We start from the raw sequence: 21,847 nt of genomic DNA on the forward strand, positions 1-21,847 counted from the left end.
GTTCAAAGCCAGTCTGGGCTAGAGGAGACCATGCCTTAAACAACAGAGAAGAGTAGAAAGATATTTAAAACAAGACAAGGGTCAAGTACATCTACCATGCCTGCTTATTGTTTGAGAAGACCCACAGTTTTCTCTAAAAGATTCTATCCATAGATGGGTCATGGCTGCCCAGCCAGTGACAGCCCTAATATGTGAAGACCAAACAATGAGAGTGGACCTCATATATTCCGGCTTCTCTGGAGAAAAACGCAGAGAAACAAAGCAGAAGTTGGTCGGATTTTTCTTTTTCTGTTAGGGCTTTTTATTTGGTTTCTCCTGACAGAAAACATACTCAACTCAGGCTTAGCAACACATGGAAAATGATTCATGAAGCTCCGAGGCCCAGTGGGCATTATTGTTAGATGGGGCTGGATAGTGACACTCACTGTTACCACATGTGTTTCTTTCCCTGTGGTCCAGCACATCTTCCCTTTCAACAGTCTCTTGTTGCATGTAGGCAAGACGAGGCAGAGCCCACACACCATTATTATTAGTGTGATGTAGGTGGGTCATCTTTCTATCTGTTGTTTCATTGGTTAAGTAATAAAGAAACTGCCTTGGCCCCTTTAATAGGACAGAAAATTAGGTAGGCGGAGTAGACAGAACAGAATGCTGGGAGAAAGAAGCCCAGTCAGGAGTCGCCATGATTCTCCCACTCCAGTCAGACGCAGGTTAAGATCCTCCCTGGTAAGCCAGCTCGTGGGGCTACACAGAATATTAGAAATGGGTTAGATCAATATGTAAGAGCTAGCCAATAAGAGGCCGGAACTAATGGGCCAGGCAGTGTTTAAAAGAATACAGTTTTCATGTAATTATTTCGGGGCATAACCTAGCCATGTGGGCGGCTGGGTGCCGGGGACGCAGCCCTGCCGCTCCTATTACAACAGAGTGGCGCCCAAATCTTGATTAAGGTATTGTGATTGTGTAGTTCATTTAAAAATGTAATGTATAATTAGGAAATATAGGTTGCTAATGGATAATCATCAATAATAGTCAAGCTTGTAGTCATGTTAGTTAGATTTTCTAGACATATAGAGATATATTTCAATTAGGCATTCTTCATATCTTTCAAAGACTACAGAACATGGCATTTAATGTTTTAATAACTTAGGGCTTTTCGTGACAATGAGACACGTCTGCTCCTGGCAGCACCAATCTACTTCAAGAGGAAGATGGGCATCAAAGAGGCTCCTTATGGAGTTTGATAGCCATTTGGGCAAGAAACTAATCTTGCCTGGACTGTTGCATAAACTGGACACAAAGAACCCGCAGAAAGAGGACTGCTGAACTTGCCTAAAGGTGAGATGATCTTTCAGGGTTCCTGACTCATGAAAGAGTCTGTGAGACATTCTGCAGGACACAGCAGATAGTGACTGAACTGTCTTTGAAATTTCCTGCTTCATGGAAATGTCTGCTGAATACTATGGCCTGTAGGCTGAAGATGGATGCCCCAATGGTACAAAAGAAGTTTGGGTAACTGTCAGGCAGTGAGATGTCTCTGTCATTTCTAGAACTTTGGATTTCTTGTTTGCTTAGGTAATATTATATCCTTCTGGAGTCTTTGATGGAGTTGAAGAATGGTTAGTTATAGTTATAGTTTTCCTTAATTATGATAAAAGATAAAATAGATATAAATATTGTAACTGTAATTCTTGCTTGATAACTATTTTGTTATATGTAATCTTACTATGTTAAAGTGAAAGCCATTTTTTGTTTAAACAGAAAAAGGGGAAATGATGTAGGTGGGTCATCTTTCTATCTGTTGTTTCATTGGTTAAGTAATAAAGAAACTGCCTTGGCCCCTTTAATAGGACAGAAAATTAGGTAGGCGGAGTAGACAGAACAGAATGCTGGGAGAAAGAAGCCCAGTCAGGAGTCGCCATGATTCTCCCACTCCAGTCAGACGCAGGTTAAGATCTTTCCTGGTAAGCCAGCTCATGGTACTACACAGAATATTAGAAATGGGTTAGATCAATATGTAAGAGCTAGCCAATAAGAGGCTGGAGCTAATGGGCCAGGCAGTGTTTAAAAGAATACAGTTTCCGTGTAATTATTTCGGGGCATAAGCTAGCCATGCGGGCGGCTGGGTGCCAGGGACGCAGCCCCGCAGCTCATATTACAACATTAGTGGTATGTGCCAGTAAGGGGGAAAAAAATCCCACTTATTTATTTATTTATTTTTGCAATCTACACTGAGCAAGACAAGTGTACAACCACCTGAGAACAATTCTTCTAAAACTATAGGAGGGTGGAAGGGATAACTCCCTCACTGACCTCCAGTTGACCTCCAATCTCACCATGTGGCTAAAAATGACACTGAATACTTTAGTGTATTATATTTGAATTTTCTGTGGCTCCTTTGAAATTTTAAAGGTCTTTGTGTATATATGTATGTATATATGTATGCATGTATATGGTATGTTTATGTATATAGATGTATGTGTGTGTGTGTATGATGTATGTATGTGTTCCAAATGCAAGTATGTGCATATAGGTCAGAGGTCAACCTCGGACGTTGTTCCTCACCATCCACCTTGTTTGAGACCAGGTAGGTCTCTGTTCACTACTCTGCATGCCAGGCTGACTGACCTGCGAGCTCCCAGGAATCCTCCTGCCTCTGCTCACATCTCACAGGAGGCTCGCTGGGATTATAAATTATGCAGCCACACTTGACTTTATGTGAGTTCTGAGATTTGAACTCAGGACCACACCGTTGCACACAGCAAATGCTTTTTCCTACCGAGCCACTCTTGAGTTTTATCAGGGCATGTGGTTGTATGCTTGGATGCTAAGCTACTGAGTGTGAAGATACCATGGCTTGTTGTCTGCTGACAAACATGGGTTTCTGTCCACGATGACTCTTGCCTTTCTAAAGACCACTTCTCTCCAGGGAATGAAGCCTCCGTGGTGTGTTCTAAAGCATCTCTCTGGTGCCTTCTCTCAGTGCCTCCTCCAGTTCTCGCCTCCTCCCATCCCCTTGCCTGTCACCTTCCCATTTATTTATTTATTTATTTATTTATTTATTTATTTTTATTTTTTGGTTTTTTTCGAGACAGGGTTTCTCTGTGGCTTTGGAGCCTGTCCTGGAACTAGCTCTGTAGACCAGGCTGGTCTCGAACTCACATAGATCCGCCTGCCTCTGCCTCCCGAGTGCTGGGATTAAAGGCGTGCGCCACCATCGCCCAGCTTGCCTTTCCATTTATTAACAAATGTATGCTCACAGACTCCTGGAGCAGGGATGTTCTCATCTAGTTTTGCTTTTATTTATTTTTGCTTTTGTTCGGTGTTTAGGATCAAACCTAATGCTTTGTGGGTGCTAAACATGGTCTCTACCACAGAGCTAGGCCATGGCCCTGCATCTTGTATTTTTATCCAACTTGACAATTACGTTTTAAAAATTAGAATGTGAAACATTTGTGTTAAAATTCTTAAGATTTTTGATGTGACTTGGTATATATATTATTTTGTTATCTATTTAGTATTTGATTCACACACACACACGGATTTTTTTGGGGGGGAGGTTTCAGACAGGGTTTCTCTGTAGCTTTGGAGCCTGTCCTGGAACTCGCTCTTGTAGACCAGGCTGGCCTCGAACTCACCAACCATTTTTTTGCTTTTGATATAGGATCTCTTGTAGCCAAAGAGGACCTTAAACTCTTGAGTTTCCTGCCTCTATCTCCCAAATGCTGGGAATACAAGTGTGTGCATCCATACCTGGCCAGCTCACACATATATTAGTATTTCTCTTTTCTTTCTTTTGGAATAACTATCTTTATATCTTATATTATCTTATTTATTAGCTCATAACTATAAATTTACACATTTAATGTCCTATCGTTAGACAACATATTGCCATGATGAGAGCCTTATGGTTTTGCTTGCTTATCCAGCTTTCTACTTACTTTTGTTATTAATTGTGTATGTCATACTTTTATGTTACCAAGTCAGATGGATACAAAATATTTTATATTTTCCAAATGCTTTTCAATAATACCGCTTATATTTTTCGTCTATTTACCATTCAGGCGTTTTCTGTTGTCATTGTTGTTTATTCGTTTGTTTGTTTCTTTCCTCCAGGTTTCTTTTGTTTGGTCAAAGTCTGGTGGCATTACATTTTGTAGCCTGATTTTCTTTCACTATCTAAAACTTTTTATCCTCATTTTTGCTGAACATAGAGGTCTATTTTTAGGAGCTGAAAACCAGTAATTACTTTCCAGTTTACTTAGTTCCCAAGCAAAGTCTACGGTCATTCTTTTTCTGTGGTTACTTAATTTCATTTACTTCTGCCTGATACAGAGTTTCCTCTTATTACCCTGTTTCTTCTCCCCACCCCCTCTACCTTTGCATGTAGCCCCAGCTGACCTCACATTGGAGCTTCTCCTCCATTCTATGGTTACGGGTGTGTGCCCCTAGACAAAAATATCTGACACAAGGTCTGCCTTGTGTCAACTATTATGTTGACTATCACAGAATCCTGCGGGAGGAAGAACACACTTACAGTGAACGACATGGCATGATGAGGGGATGTGCATTCGTCCCATGTGAATGGCTAGATAAGAAGCTGGACTCATGAGATTTGAGGAATCTGCCTCATTGAGTTTCATTTAGTATTGTATTATTGTTATTTCCCAGTGATATCAAATATAATATAGTATCACTCCATCTGCGTCGAAATCCTTTTACCTCTTATTTTAAGAGGTATACACTTGGACTTGAGAGAGGACTCAGCTATTAACAGCACTGGCTGCTCCTCCAGGGGTCCTGAGTTTGAGTCCCAGCACCTACATGCCAGCTCGCAACTATCTATAACTGTAGTCCGACAGGATTCAGTGCCCTCTTCAGGTGTGCAGATATGAATGCGGACAAAAACACCCATATGCATAAAATAAGTAAATTAAGAAAAGAGAAATTTGCACTTATTTTCACTTCTCCATTACATCAAAAACCGTATTAAAAATTTCTTGACATGAATCTGCTTCATGTCCTTCTGGTGTACATGCCGAGGTGAAATGATTGAATCAGAAGCTTTGTGAGCGTTGAGACCCTGCTTAGTACTATCAAGTACCATCAGGGCAGGCCACACCAGCGTTCCCCTGCTACACCCTCGATAGTGCTCTCTGTTTTGTTCTTGAGTGAGTTCCTACTGAAAGCAGACACTCTGTGAAGTCCATTGCCGGGAAGAACTAAGAACAGCTTTTCTTCCTAATATCTTACAGAGGAGTGACCATTTGGGATACTAAGCAGCCTTTAAAAAGAGGTGATCAAACCCCTTCTTAGGAAAAGCCCACAACGGTACATTACTTAGTGGACATTTAAAGATTGTAGTTTATGAGAGGGTTAAAGAGAACATGGGTCAGCAGGACCGAGGGACTGCTCACGGAGTCTGAAACGTGACACTCCATGCACATTCATGGCTGGGACTGGCTGGCGCTCAGAAGGGTGTGTTTGAAGTAAGAAGACTGAGTTTGGAAGCTGACAGTGAAGAATCCTGTGTACCCAGTCTCCCACACGCTGTGGGGAGGAGACCCCCTTTTCCGTCACAATCTCTTATCCCTGGACTTGTTCCTATCATGGGCCTCATTGAATCCAAGAGCTCACAGTCAACAGCTAAAGACCGCGTAGGTCCCTTTTGGTTGCTGTCATCGTTGTGAGGACAGCAGGCTCAAGTCTGTGCGCACTGTGCGTTCAGCGGGTTTGCCCTCTCTTGGCTTTCAGCAGCATACAGTGCGGTTCTGTTCCGCGGCAGGGCCTCTCTTACCGGGTCCGACAAACTCCAGGCTAGCTGCCCCACATGCTGCTGAGTGAATCTTCTGCCTTTGCTTCCAATCTCCCTGTAGGATGCTGAAACTACAGTTGTGCCCTTCTGGCTTCTACCTTTTTATATGGGCTCTGGGGATCAGACTCAGGTTATCGGCCTTGTGTGGCAAGTGCTCTCCCCACCCGAGCTATCATTTAACAGTCTGCAGTAATGTATATGAGCTGTGCAGAACAGTGGTTTCGCTGCGATGTCGCATATAGGGAAAGGTAGTTTGACTGTACTTATGCCTTTATCTCCAAATGTATGTTAATTAACAGCAGTGTACAGCTATTTAAGGTAACGATCTCATTCTCCAGCTCCATAAAGCCTTTAATAAACACAGTTAGTGGTTTAATTCTCATTTTGCTGTGATGACTCTTAAAATTTCAGCGAACAATATTAGGTTATTTTGCACTTACCTTGTGTGCATAGCAGATATTTAAATTTGAGATGTTTCATTATGCAGTTAGTTAAGATGATATTAAGTGACTATCAGATGCATCCCGATGTCCCTCACCTCTCTGGGTCCCCTACTGCTGTAATCTCATGGTTTTTGTCTGCCCTGAAATGAGAGGTAAGAGGAAAAAGGCATCCAAGGCCGTGTATTATATGCTATTAGAATATTATTATTATGATACTTTTTCATTTTTGTTTCAAAAGGAGCTCTTTAGTATGATATTTTGAGTTTAAAAATCTAACAATTTCTCTATTGACTAAGAACATCCTGGGTTCTGAGTAACATGCTGTGCTTGAGAGTTGGGCCAATGCCTCCTCGTCATTTGGAGCCAGCTGGTGGAACGGGCACATAGGAAATGCTCTATGAATGACTTGGGATCATTGATCTGACATCACACGTAGAATGAGAGAATGAGAATCACTGTGACCAGTCCTGAAAGGCATGCTTCTAGGTCATTCTGCCCAGCTCTTCATGGACCTGTTTCCCATGCTCATTTTGGTAAAGCTGTCTGTAGTAGATTTGTGCTGTGGGTGCCAGCTAATTGACTTTACTTGTATTGCAACCAAGTCAGTATCTGCAGAGCCTGCAGGGCAGCTCCGAAAGGCCATCTTCTCCAGACAGATGAAGAAAACATAGGGGAACCACCTTGGAATAATGAGGGTGAGCCCGTGAGAACTGCCTGCAGGTGCACAGCAGGATGGGTGTTTGGGAAGATGGGGGATGTACCTCAAGATGGGCTCTGTGTTACTGAGAGCTGAAATCTTCCTAACCAGCTGTTGTCTAATACTCAGAAATCATACTTATTTTTGAGACAGGGTCTCTCCTGGCAGCATTGTCTGGCCTGGAACTCACTATGTAGAATAGACTAGCCTCAAACCCACAGAACTCCACCTGCCTCTGCCTCTCAAGTTCTGTGATGCAAGACATGTTCTACTAAATTTATTATTAATTGATTTTCTATTCAGATATAAGAATGAGCTTGTGAGAGAATTTGAATACTTGGCAATCTTTTACAAAAATATACTTAATTCACACATAGAGACTCTCTCTCTCTCTCTCTCTCTCTCTCTCTCTCTCTCTCTCTTCCTATCTCCCTCCTGACTTTGATATTCCTTTAAAAATTGCTATTAACCCCCCTGAGTCCATTAGTACTGAGTATGTGTGATTAGGTGTGGGGCTATCCACCGGGATGTGAGCAACCTTCCAGAGACTAACTGCATCCCCAAAGAAAAATGACCTTCTCTCTCGGTTGACTGTCAATAGCTCCTCAGCTAGGGGTTGTGTTTTTGAAGCCCCTTCCCCCACCCATATTGGACTTTTGGCTGACTTGGTGCTGAGAGCTGCTGAGTGTATTGGTCCTGTTATATCCCTGAAGGCTGCATTTCCCAGTTCTCCTCCCCACCCTCCTGGCTCCTGCACTCTTTCTGCCCACACTTCCGTGGTATTCCCAGAGCCTTGGGTGTGCTACTTTGTTTCTGTTCGTTGTTTCCCTTGTCTGGCTCCAGAGATTTCACCCCAGTCACACAGACCAATCAAACAGAACCCCAATCCAAATGGAAGGCAAAACAACTTCCAAAGCAGTCAGAAGCGTTCTCCGTTGTTCTACCAGTGTGACTTGTGATACAGAGTGTAGGCTTTTAGTAAGCAGGCTTCAACAGAGTAAGCAAATACATTTCAGCCACAGCCTTCACGCCACCCACGTAGGACATGGCTGTACTCAGGACAGACTCAATTACACAGGGATGTATGTCTCTTCTAATGATCAGAGCATTAGTGTTTCGTGTAACTTATGTTGTCTCTCTTTGCTCCCGTGTCAGAATGTGCTTGCTTTTGTGTTTGGTCCCCAGGCAGGCAGCCTTGGTAACACTAATTAGTCAAGAAAGGCAGACAGTATTCAGGTGCGGCGAACCATTTCAGTTCAAGAGAAAATGGTCATGTGAGGAGTAGGTAGACTCGGATCTGCTTGCTTCGGGTGGCAGGAGTGTGTGTGTGGAGATGGCTACAAAGATTCCTTGTAGGATGTCTTGCATCCTGGATTCCTTCATGCACCCTTCCTGCCTCTCATAGTAATAGAGGACAGCATGAGTGCTCTTGTTGGCATCAAAAAAACTTGCAAGATAATTGGTTTCTCCTCTGGCCTTTTCTGCCTGCAAATACCAGCAACCCTGTTTTCTCTGCTACCAAAACCTAGCTCATTAACATCTACTTTCTGTCAACAATGCCACTGCTGCTCTAAGTCAGGTCATTGTCTCTCACCTGGACAACCTCTTCAACTTGTATCACTACTGTCCACACAGTCATGTCACTCTGTCCCTTTCTTTCCAGGACCTCATTTGTGTCCAGTTCCCACTGATCTTTCACACCATCTTAGTCTAACTTCTACACCCAATCCCTTTGCCAGCATACTGAAGTATTTCCTCCAGGGTCTTATGACAACCACCCCTTCTCTTGGCCATCCATCTCTTCCTGCTCTGACTCTGTCTTGTTCTGAAAGCCTCATGTCACATTCCTTCTCTCCACTCCTTCTGGAGCTCTGAGCTGCCACCTCACCCAGCCAGCCTGGGTCAGCCCACAGCCTGTGTTCATTGCATCCCTGGCGGACTTCCTTCACCATGGTCTTGAGCCCTCCTGTGTCCTGACTTTACTGAGTGTTTCCTGCTAGAACAGAAGTGATATGAACGCTGAGACCTGCCGACTGGTCTTAGTCATCTTATTGTCACACCAACATCTGGCAACAGCAGTGGTGCTCAGTGCACAGCTGTGCATCAGGCAGTTTGCAGTGCGCATGGGCTTTACAGCTCGTTGCAGTGCTTAAAAGGCAGACATGAAGAGGAGCATTTAGCTCGGTTGCTTCAGCTCTGACAGCATGCTTAATTTCTTCCCAGAGCGCTCATGGGATATCCAGTATTCCTTGGAGCAAGCTGGGAATGAGGAGGAGGCAGGTGTCATGTCCTTTGACAGATAAGAAACTGACACTCAGATGAAATAACTTGTGCAAATTTATTTCTGAGTGAGACAAAAGGATCACAGAAGCATTCCTCTCCTGAAATGTAACACTTCGTAAAGAAGCTGGGTTTTTTTCCCCTGAGCTAGATTGTTGCACCATTGAAGAGAAAAGGGACCAGAGAAACAAGAAATAAGCAAAATCAAATGAGTAACAATATTAAAAAGAATAAAACATAAACATAAGTGATTATCCTTTTGTGAACAGGGTTCATATGAATATATATGTATGTATATATTGTATGAAACTTATTTGTGGTAGCTAGGGAGTATATATCCATTTTCACAAAAACTTGAATTACGTATATTTTATATTTATTAGTATATTATATTTGATAGATATTTTATGGTCTGTGTTTTTTTTAATTGGGAAAAAGATCTCTGGTATATCATAAGTGTTCTAGCTATTCTGCTTTTGAATACAGATTTTGTTTGTCAAATACACAAAGGCATCCATAACATGGGTAATAAATGTTCCATGAGCTTTTTGGTCTCCAGACATCACCTCTTTGACTCTCTGTTGCTATGGATTTTCATTTGTATTCCAGGGAGCTTGGGTTGCCATAGAGAACGTGTGGTTGTAGAGGAGTTGCCATAACAACTGTCCGCCATTATGTACTTTTCAGTGTCGGCTAGCTGGAGGTGACAGATAATGCAAATGATGTTTATTTAGGAGCCCAATAACGAAAAATAAAACAAACAGCAGCCCGTGTGCCCCAATATTGCCATCAAATATTTAAAACATGATGCTTCCTACTCTTTATTCCATTAAATTAAGCAGCATCAAAAGAAAGCTCTCTAAAAAGCTGTGGTTCAGCAGCTATTTAACTGCTGCTCTGGAGATACTAAAATTTCTAATTGCCTCAAACGTTTCTCGTGCATATAAACAGGTCCATGTCAGATGACGTACGTTCTTGTTTTCACCTTCGCCTTCATGACCTTGCTCAGGTATATGGGAGGGGGCAAAGACAAGAAAGAATGGTTTTGTCTTTGAAGTAGAACTCAGAAATAAAGAAGGGAGGGAGGTCACTTGGTGACCCATTTTTCAATGTTGGTTTTCAAAAGAAAAAACAAAAATAAACAAACAAAAAACCAAGCACTGAGCTATTCTTACTAAGAGAGAAAGTCCTGGGGTTGAAGAGAAACCCTGACCTGCTATTTGAAAGCATTTTGATGCATCGGATGCTGTAGGGTTTGTTTTGGGATTCCTGCCCCATTAGGCTGGGCAGGCTAGCCAGCTGTCTGCTAACCTCTGTTCTTGTACACCCATGCTAGATCTCAGGGGTAAGTACAGAGAGCACTGTGAACAGTTCAGCAGATCAGATCTCCTGAGAGAGAGAGGCTTTGAAAAGAAAATATATGTATTCTAAGTTTTCTGCTTTCGTTCCTGTAATGTGTTAATTTTTTGCCCCCAACTCTGAGTCTCCCTCTGAAGTTATGGGGACAGCTGGCTTGAAGCCTGCTTGCCTTGTCTCTCTCAAGGCCAGGTGAAGAGGCCAGCCCTCTTCAGCCATCTTACCCGGATGCTTGAGTTTTCTCCCGGGCCACATAAAACCATTTCCCTTCTGCAGCAGCGCAATGCTGAGCACAGAGTTGAGGGGTCATGGCTGGGAACTGCAGAGGCTGGGGAGCAGCTGCATTGCTCTCCATAACCCCAGGGACCTGAGAGAAAAATGTGAAAGGAGACAGCACACCCAAAAAGCCAACTGCTTCGATAAACAGGGGTGTTTAAAAAAGGTTGACTTCCGGTGAATGGAGAGGTGGCTCAGTGGTTAGAGGATCCAGGTCAGGTTCTCAGCATCCACATGGTGACTCACAACAATCTGTAGTAGTTCCAGAGCATCTGCCACCCTCTCTGAGTCTCTTTAGACACTGTACACACATGGTGTACAGCTGTACATGCATGCAAACACCTAGACACGTAACATTAAGCAAAAGAAAAAATAACTGAAGCCTACTTTTTCATCCATCGTGCTATGATATCAACTTAATTGCCTTTTACAAAATAGAACATCAAGTAAAAGCAACAGTAAATTAACTTAAATTGCCACACATTGGGTTGCTCAAACAATGGCCAACTTTCAACAGCATTGACATACGGTCCTTGTGCTTGTATACATGAAAGATTAGCAATGTAGTTGACAGTATGAAGCTATGATGTATGTGTATGAAGTATAATGATGAATGGCAGTTTTAAGCTTAGCGTCAAACTCTTGGGCACTTAACGCAACCAAGGGTTAACTGTTAAGGATGCTATGAGACTACCAATTTGTGTATCTTCTCTGCCACTGCCTGTCTCAGAGCAGTGGATAAAGAAGTGCTTCAGCCAGAAGCACTCAGTGTGGGGTCAAGTGGCTGTGAATCCTGGCTCGAATCATATTGGTTGCATTATGCTGGGCAATTTAACCTCTCCAGGTCCCCATTTCCTCATTTATAGGCTAAGATAGTTACAGTTACTATGTCTCATGTGGTTATAAGGATTGCATTGCCCTCTTTGCCACTGGCCTGATACATAGCAAGTACCACTTTCACTAGAGGGGAAAGAAATAGAAGCATTGAGGATCAGAGGTCCTCACTGATTATGACTGGTCACAGGGCAAGGTCTTGTCCAGTGTGAAGATTAATCACCTCAGAGTAGTCAGGTAATTAATGCCCAAAGTAATGAACACATTTCACTGGTCTTATTTTTTATTTTTTTAAATTGTACATAAGACATTAACACGGTAACCTTTTGTGCACTATCCCGCAACTCCATTACTACCGAGCCTCCCCCATACTGACTTAGTCTTTCTGATTGTCAGTCCTGCCGTGGATGTTTCTGGAAGCAGACTGCAAATGCATTTTTGTGAATAACAAGAAGTAATGAGAGAGAATGGAGTTTATTTTCATGGCATCTTAAACCTCATTACCTGGCTTCATCTGCCCTTGATCTATTTAATGTTTAATAGAAGATGGCTTACTTGTAGGAACTATGGGCCTGCATATCATTTCTGGATAATTTCCATTGTGGTAATACCTGTAATACTGGTGAGTGGATGCTGGATACCTCAGCAGGTCCAAGGCTGAGACTCGTGCTCCCTTGTTTCTTACCTGGCACGGCCTGACACTGTGGAATGACTCCTTTCCTTAATTTCCAGTACCTCCACTTCCAAACATTTCCATCTTCAGTCTCTCATTGTATCTCTTCAAATGTGGTCAATGCAAAGGCACTGTTCTCCTTCATGCTCCTGTCTTTTGCAGATGTGTATAGGTGTGTGTGTGTGACAGTGTGTGTGTGTTACAATGTGTGTGTGTAGTTAGAATGCATTATATATGTATGAAATGTCAGTGAACAAAATTAATTTTAAAAAAAATTAGAGTGTTCATTGTGAGCAAAGGCCATGTTAAGAACCACTGTATTGAGACATAAGACAGAACTAAAGAGCTAAGAAGTGGATGACAAAACCAAAGAAAAGCTTGAAAACGAAGCTGGAGTTAGATATTTATTTTTCTCAGTGCTGCACATTGTGTTTTCACTATTCATGTTTGATCCAAGCATTCCAGGCTGTTGCCATTGCTCTCGGGGATAGTTCCAGTTTCACAGGAACTGATGGATGGGTCAGAGGATGAGAGAGAGAGAGACCCAAGTCTTGTGCTCAGTTGTTGTCTTGTTGAGCATGTGCGCTAGACTTAATACTGAAGTAAGAACATTTTGTGAGCCACCATGTGGGTGCTGGGAATTGAACTCAGGACCTCTGGAAGAGCAACCAGCGCTCTTAACCTCTGGGCCATCTCTCCAGCCCCATGAGAACATTTTGTACACAGTCTGACAGTGAGACAGCGAGGGAGCAACATTATATTGGTTTGCTCATGTGTGAAAGTGATTTCAGAGCCAATGGATCCCCTGGGAAGTTCTGCAGAGATGAAGAACAAAGGAATGGGTTGTTTTGAATTTTTAATGAATTTTCATCATGTGTACTTTGATGGTACTCACCCCTGTATATTTACACCATGAAATATTCTGCTGCTAAGAAAATTGATGACAGTCAAAGGTAAATGGATAAAGTTAGAAGCCGTCATCTCGAGTAAACTAACACAGACCCAGAAAGACAAACAACACATTTTCTCTCATTTGTGAGTGTCATCCTTGAATCTTCAGACATATGTGTTCCACTTGAAATACCTGCAGAGGTCAGAAAATTAGTAAGAGGCCATGGAGGGGGCATTTTCGAGGGAGAGGGGCAGAAATCAGTGTTTTAAAGAGTTACAGGGAAATAATGGAACTGGAAGGATTAAGTTGGGCTGAGCCATTTTGAGGGAAGTGGGAGGAACATGGTCTAATACAGCCTTGTGTATGAGCTCTGCCACATCCACACTTGAACACCATGGGAATTAACAAACAAGCTAAGGGTATATGGTGCCAGTGTTTGGAAAACAAGGGCCAGTAGCTATTTAATTAGTATTTGGAAGACCTTTCAAAGCCTAGAAGTCCAGATAAACAACACAAAATAAATAATCTATAGCATAAAATGTAAATTTCTGTGCACCAAAAGCCATTATAAACCCAGCTGAAATGCAAGTAAGAGATTGCGAAGATGCATGGGCGTAGTATACAGTTATCGTAGATGAGTGATTAATGTCTTCATGGAATAGAGAGCCTTCACAGATCAATAAGAAAACCACACATCTCCTAAGTGAGCGTGGATCACCTTAAGTCTTGAGATTGCTCAGCAGCAGAAAAATAAATAGAATAGAAAATAGAAACAGTTCTCACTATGAATAAGGGTTAGGGGGCTGCAGAAATAGCTTAGTGGCAGGGTACCTGCAGCCCAACATGCTCTGGTTTGATCCCCAAGGAGACTGTGCATGCATGTGTGTGTGTGTGCACACACACACAGAGAGAGAGAGGCATTTCACATTTGTGAAAATGCCAAGATATATTTGTCAGTGTTAGAGAAAAAGGCACTTAAATTAACTGTATGATTATTTTTTGATGAGCAATATATATTTTTGCCCTCATAGAAGAAAGATGATGGGCAAGTACCATGAAGAAGAAGGCTTTTCCTTAGAGATTTATTTTGCTGAGTTTCACTTAGGGAAATTAGCAGTTATAAACGGTAAGATTTTTATGCCAGGATATTATCGAAAGGTTAGGTGTACTTGTAAACAGAAAGCAACTTAAAAATTTCAAAAAATCATTTGAGAACTGGAGCATTAACTTAGTGGCTAAGAGCACATACTGCTGTTGCAGAGGACTCAAGTTCAGTTCCCAGATCAGGCAATTAACAACTCTGTGTGCATGTGTGTGTTTACAACTGCCTGTACCTCCAACTTTGGGGGAATTGGATACCTTCTGGCCTCTAAACCTATCTTCATGCACATGCATATATGCATTCATTAAAAAATACATCTTTAAAACCCAAGTGTTTGAACAGATTTTCTGGTGAAACTGTGAAGACTAGAATGAAGATGCTAACATCATCTTTTCCATGGCCAGTATATGGAAAAATAATTTCATATTATGGAATATAAGCAGCATATACCATGTACATGGTCTAATCCTAAACTTCCTCCAGAGTTGTATGTTTTTGAGTTTTGTACTGAGGTCGCTTGTTGGTTCCCAGCTTCTCAGCAGCTCAGGCCCCAAATAATCACCCCAAAACTTTTATTTAAACCACTGCTTGGCCCATTGGCTCTAGCTTCTTATTGGCTAACACATATAAATTTAACCCATCTCCCTTAATCTGTATATCGCCACATGGCAGTGGCTTACCGCATAAACTTCCAGTGTCTGTCTCTGGTGGGGCTACTAGAATTCTCTCTGAATCTGCCTCCTTTCTCCCAGCATTCAGTTTAGTTTTCCCTGCCTACCTAAGTTCTTCCCTATCAACAGGCCATGGCAGGTTTTTTTTTTATTCACTAATGATATTCACAGCATACAAAGGGGAATCCCACATCAGTTGAGTGTACTGAAAGAGAACAAACAACCCACATTTCAACCTTCTTTAACTTTCCTGTAAGTAATTAGGTTGTAGTCATATGCTTTGCACATTTGCTACAGTGAACACTCATTGCATTAGACTTAGAAGATTCAATAAGAAAATGTGGCCAAGATACCAAGGTTAATATAAAGATTTTACAATGTCTACTTCCTCCTGTTTTCTTTTTAGAACATTGAATTGAGGTTTGAAATTGCAAATTGAATTATTAGGGTCTGAGCTATGGTTCAATGGTAGACTGTTTAACTGTTGCGTGTGATGTCGCAGGTTCAATCCCTTGTACAAGCAAAAGAAATTAAAAAAAAAAAGATTGACTTCTCTACGACTTGAGAATGCATTTTCAAGACTGACAAAAAATGGTTTTCTTCTAACATCAGTTTGTACAGCTTTTAATAGAGCAAAGATCATGTTCAAGTGAGAGCTAACTGGGAAGTCAAATCTTTATTTACATTCTCTGTAGATGAACGGATCTAACTGGAATGCTTAGGCTCCTATACATGTTACTGTATTCAGACAGGAAATGTGCTTGGTACCTGCGGTGATATAGTAGCATTTTATAAAAAGTGTAGTCAGCGTTCACCTTCCTCTTGATGTGTCTAATGCAGAGAGAATCTGGAGTTGTCTCTTTGGAGGGGAGGATGCTATTCCCGACGTCATCTCATGGTATCTCACGCATAATTAGTCTTTCGGATTGTCTGTGCCTGGATGCTATGGCCCTTGGCAAATGGTACTGACAGTAATGAACCTTGAAAGATGATAATGGATTTGTCATGAGAGCTGTGGATGAATATGGATTTCAAGAACTGTGTATTCCTGTGCCTGTGTTTGAAAACACAGGTGTTTGCAGTATATATATAAAATCATCTTCATTACAACTTCTCATTTCTATCTCTTGAGCATAATCATTTCAAATTGAAGATCATATTTTTTTTGTACAAGTTCATCTGTGTGTGCTGTAGATTTACATCTGTGCATAGAGGAGGAGCCCAGAGGAAAGACATCCTCCTCTGTCCCTTGCCACCTTATTTCTTTGAGGTGGGGTCTCTTGTTGAACGTATAATGTGTTTCTCAGCTAAGCTGCAATCAGCAGATAACAGTAACCCTCATATCTCTGCCCCATACAGTGTTAGATCACATCCTGCTTTTATATGGGTGTGGGATGTGAACTCAGGTCCTCAGGGTAGTGAAGCCTGAGCTGTTATCCACCGAGCCATTTTCCAGTCCCTTACAAGTTCATTTTTTAAGCACCATATTGAGGCTATTTTATTCCTTTGATTTGGTTTGATTGAGTACTTATCTAAGCATTCTCTGAAGCTGTGTTCTTTTTCTACTGCATTTTACTATATTCTCCTAAGTTAGTCCCAATGCTTTTGCTTTTCAGTGCATTGATAATGTGTGTTTTTAAGCTATTGTCAAGGTAAATATGAGAGTGAGAGATAGTCTTCATTCTTGTTAATTGTTTGCTTGTTTGTGTTTTTCAGGGTGACTTTGGATCCTGTAACTCACGAAGCTCTCAAAAGGTGATGAAAATACTTAAACTCCACAAGTAGTTTGCTTTCTGTGTGCAAGTTTCCTTTTTTCAAGGTAGCTATAAAAATGATCTGAATTTATTTACATATAGAAAACAATTTGAAGTCTTTATCATTTTATTATTTTATTGTAATTTTGGGGTATCATATGGTACTATTCCTGGGGATAAGTGTATAGACATCTACTTACTTCAGAAGAAGAATTGACAATAGATCAAAGCAATGATAACAACCAAAGTTCAACTAGGGGAATCAGTGGGTTTTACTGGGGTTACTTACAAGAGTTTGGATGAGGGGTTACTTACAGAAGCAGAAATACTTCAGTCAGCTGCATCACCAAAGCTTACCCTAGCATGGATGAAAGCTCACAAAAGCCAGAAATTTGGAACACACTGTGCAGTCTATGGGCAGCTCAACAATTTGGAGAATTTCCTTTCTGGGGCAAACTCTGTGGGTGTGAGCCTCTTTCATGCAGTTCAGGTATTCTGAGAATGTCTGGCAGCTGTCCTTACTGCTTGCATACACTCGGGAAAGGTAGGACCTAGTAAATCTGATCAGCTTCAGGGACTTCCTGGTGTGTTTGAGTTGTTTATTTCCTGAGCTTAATGAGCTTCCCTGTAGGATGGAATGTTTTTTACCTCCCCTTAGACCATCTTGTGTCTTAGTTAGCTTCCCTGAAAGATGAAAGTGTCTCAGAGGCAATTACTATACAATGTGTGGAACAAACCCAGGGCATTGTGAATGCTAGGCAAGCATGTTAGCACTGCACTTAGCCCCTCAAGGCTTTATAGCTTTACTTAGGAGACCTCAGTTGGTCATGTGCTTATGGTAGGACTGTACTGTGGGGGCCTCTGCTGTCTACTCCATCTGGTCTTCAGTGCAACACTCTTGAGGATTCATTTGGTAGCATGTGCAAAGTAATCCTGTCTGTTGGCAATAGATCTATGGATGATACAATTTTTGGCTTAGCTAACTTCTGTTATGTTTGGAAAGTCTACATGGCAGCTGGAGGAGCAATGGCTCAATGGTGAACTTGCTTCTCTCTGCAAGTGTGATCCACAATTCAGATTCCTAGAATCCACATCACTGTTGGACAGACATGGTAATCTACCAATAGTTCCAGCCTTGAAAGGCAGGAATAGAGGACCCCCAAGGGCAAGTTGCCTAGTGAGACTAGTCATATTTGGAGCTCTTGGTTTGACTGAAAGACCCTACCTTGAGCCTTCATCCCTATGCACATACATGTGAGTATGTGTGTGTGTGTGTATATGTGTGCGTATATATATATGATACACATATACATATGGAAATGAAAAATTCGATACATGATCAGGTATTTGTTTCTAGACCCAGCACTGGAGCAGAAAGCTGACAGGTGGTCTCAGTAGTGCCACAGCAGCAGCCGCAGTGATCTGAAGCACCTACCTCACGTGGAAGGGTGTTGTTGGCGGTCACTTCCTCCAGCCCTGCTGAAGTCTAAATTCCCACTCTCCTCCTCATCACTGACTCCATCATCTCCTCCTAGACTCTTCAGCATGTATCTTTCCAGTATTCATTTTAGCCTCTGGTCTTTGTGTCTGAAGTATGGGAGGTTATTTGCTCTTCCCCACCAGCGGGGTAAAGTGAGGGTAAATATGGAGTCTGTTTGTATGCCAACTCTATGCATTGAATTCTCTTCACACCGAAGCAGCATTCATAATAGTGTCTTCCTCAGTAGTTTGTTGTCTTGAATATTTAAGTCAGCGCTGAATTCAGTACATGTAAACAGGTGAGTTAAGAGTGCATTTTATAGGATGACATCTGCCGTCATATGTTTGGGAATTACTAGAATGAACTATGTGGAGTGACCGTTCTGGTAGTTAAAAATACCATATTAGTAATTCATGTGATGAAATAATCCTATAAATGATTCTATTTCATGTCCGTGAACAATGGATTATGTTTCTGTGACAGATTTCCCACTGTGTCTTTTAAAATGCAAGTACACTTGAACTGTCTTCCTGAAATGATGCATTCTTCTTAGTTTTGTGGCAAATCATTCAAGAGTGACAATGCAGTCTATTAAAAATTTTCACTTTGTTCCTTAGCTTTGTCATAAGCAGGATGTTACATTGTGGCTGGCTAGTGTCGTTATTGTCTCTGGTGATAAGATAAAGTTAGATTTCTCTCTCCGTATAACTATTTACCATCTTAATGAATATGTTCTACTCTTTGACTTACTTTTGCATGTTTTTGTGTATTTTTTTCTTAGGAATTTTGAGATGTGCATTAGTTATTTTTCTTGCTATGTGACAAAATGTATGACAGAAAACAAGGAAGGGTGGAAGGGTTTATCTTAGCGTACAGTTTGGTGCATCATGAGGAAGGGATGGCGGCATGAGCTTGAAGCAGCTGGTCACATGGCAAGTGTAGTTGGGAAGCAGAGAGGCGTGCATGCTGGGACTCAGCTAAATTTCTCTTTTGCATTCAGTCTAGGACCCTGGCCTAGTATTTGGTACCGCCCACACTCAGGCTAGATCTCCCCTTCTCAGTGAACACTGACACAAGCACGGCGGAAAATCCCTCAAGGACCTGCCCGGTGATTCTTTCTCATGATTCTAAATCATATGAAGTAGACGATCAAGATCAGTCGTCCCCCCCCCCAAGGTCAAGCATATGAAATCCTTTAAGAATAACAAAATGAGTCAGCCTCTGAAACATTGTACCCAGGACAGTGATCCTGTTCGTGACCATCCAGAGTTGAACAAAAACGCAATCATTTTAAGCTCAGACTGGCCTTTACAGGTCATGTCCAGATCTCTCACCTTCTATCACCGAACACTTTGAAGTGGTAGTGTGATGTAACAATGGCACACTCAGAAGAGACGGGAGTGTTACCCAGCTTCCCCAAAGTCCGGTTGTACATTGAAGACTGTGTTTTTCAAAAGTTTTTTCTATGCTTTAGAATTTGAGCTCTTTGGAAGAGGTGGCTGAGGTCACTTCTCCTCACCCCCCTTCTTCTCTTCCCGTTCCCTTTTCTTCCCTTTCACTGAATAAATCATACTCAAACTAAAAAAAAAAAAAAAAAAAAAAATTGACACCCAGTGTCATTGATAATGAGTATGATTTTTCAAATGAATGGAATGTGAGTTTGACCAATGTCATAATGAATAAGGCATAGGTCATCATTGCTCAAGATCATAATATTTTAGTTTTTCTTCAAACTTTGATGAGTTCACAATTCTTTATGTATAAATTGGAATTTGCTCTGCAAAAATCTTTGTGCATGGTTCATTTGCCCTGCTTTGGGCATTTTGATAACTCCTGGAGGGAATTCATAGCTAAGCCAACTTTCATAGCAAGCTTTTGTTTGGTTTCATGCTATCTTTGCTGAAGGACTGACTTTGTACCCATGTTGCTGAAGACACTGAGTAGCTACTCACCGAACCTGTCTAAAATTATTTTATTTTCTAAATATCTCTATCTTTTTGATAGAACATGGTAATTGTGTATATTTATAGGGCTTAAGAGAACATTTTAATCCATGTTATGCAGTGTGTTATGAACCAGTCAGGTGCTTGGAAAATATTTTGCCTCAGACATCTGTCATTTTTGCCAGGAATATCTTTTTATTATTGATTTTGAAATATTTGACACCAGCCATTGCTATACTGTGATACCTATTTTTAAAACTACTTCTTCTATCATACTCTGTGTATGTGTGTGTGTGTGTGTGTGTTATTGATCGAACTGGGATGGTTTCTTTTTTTTTTTTTATTTTTTGGTTTTTTCGAGACAGGGTTTCTCTGTGGTTTTTGGAGCCTGTCCTGGAACTAGCTCTTGTAGACCAGGCTGGTCTCGAACTCACAGAGATCCGCCTGCCTCTGCCTCCCGAGTGCTGGGATTAAAGGCGTGCGCCACCACCGCCCGGCTGGGATGGTTTCTTTAGAGGCTCTAATATCAGCAGCACCTTAGTTCGATGGGTAAAAAAAACTAGGGGTAGGGTGGGGCACTCATACCTTTTGTCCACAACAGAAAGAGATTCTTCTGGACATTTTGAATGTCCCAGAAACATTTCCTTCAGGTGGATGGAGGGAAACTCCACTGCTTCCCGCCTTGGAAACCTGCCTATCCTAGCATCCCAGCCTCTCTTTTCTCTTCCTCATCATTATAGTATTTCAGAAAATGTGTATCCCAGTAGGGAGAGTGCTGGGCTCCACAGAGGTAAGTCTTCTGAACTCCTCTTCACTCCTCCAGGGGTTTTTACTGGTCTTTCCCACTGGTGCCCACAAAATGATGTTTGAGATCTCAGACTTGGAATCCTCTCTCCAAACTTGTTTTGGAATCACATTACATAGGTATGATAGGCAACTCCTCCTGCAGTGACCATCGATGGAGGGGGAGGCAGGAGGCCACCCTACATCTATTCATAGGTCAGCTGAGTTGAGATCAATGAAATAAGAAAAGCATCAATAGTTGACAGGACCCTCAGTTGTTAGGTGCACTGTCTGCTTCTTTCCTGGGGTTAAACCATCCCTCGCTGTGGTGGTTTGAATGAGAATGGCCCTCAAAGGTTCATATATTTGGGTGCTTAGTCTCTGGTTGGTGGAAATGTTTGGGAAGGATTAGGAGGTGTGGCCTTGTTGGAGGAGGTATTACCAGAGGCAGGCTTTAAGGTTATATCATTCCCAGTGAGCTCTCTCTGCTTGTGGATCAGAATACAAGCTCTCAACTACATTCCTGTCTGCCATTTCTGTCTGCCTGCTGCTTTGCTCCCTGCCATGAAGGTCATGGACTCTAATGCACCCTTTGAAACTGTAATCAAGGCCACAATAAAATCTGTTCTTCTGTAGCAGTGGTTCTCAACATGTGGGTCCAGGTGTAGTCAAGTTGACACCCAAGGATAGCCACCAACAGAGCCCTGGCAATGAACTTGGGGAATGTAAACAGATGCCTTCTATACTGTTAGAGGCCATAAAGCAAATCATGTGGACCATGATTTCTTTGGGGATCAAATGATGCTTTTATAGGGATTGTCTAAGACCACCAGCAAATACAGATATTT

The sequence above is a fragment of the Chionomys nivalis genome, chromosome 19 (genome assembly GCF_950005125.1).
Source record: "Chionomys nivalis chromosome 19, mChiNiv1.1, whole genome shotgun sequence".
Classification (NCBI taxonomy): Eukaryota; Metazoa; Chordata; class Mammalia; order Rodentia; family Cricetidae; genus Chionomys; species Chionomys nivalis.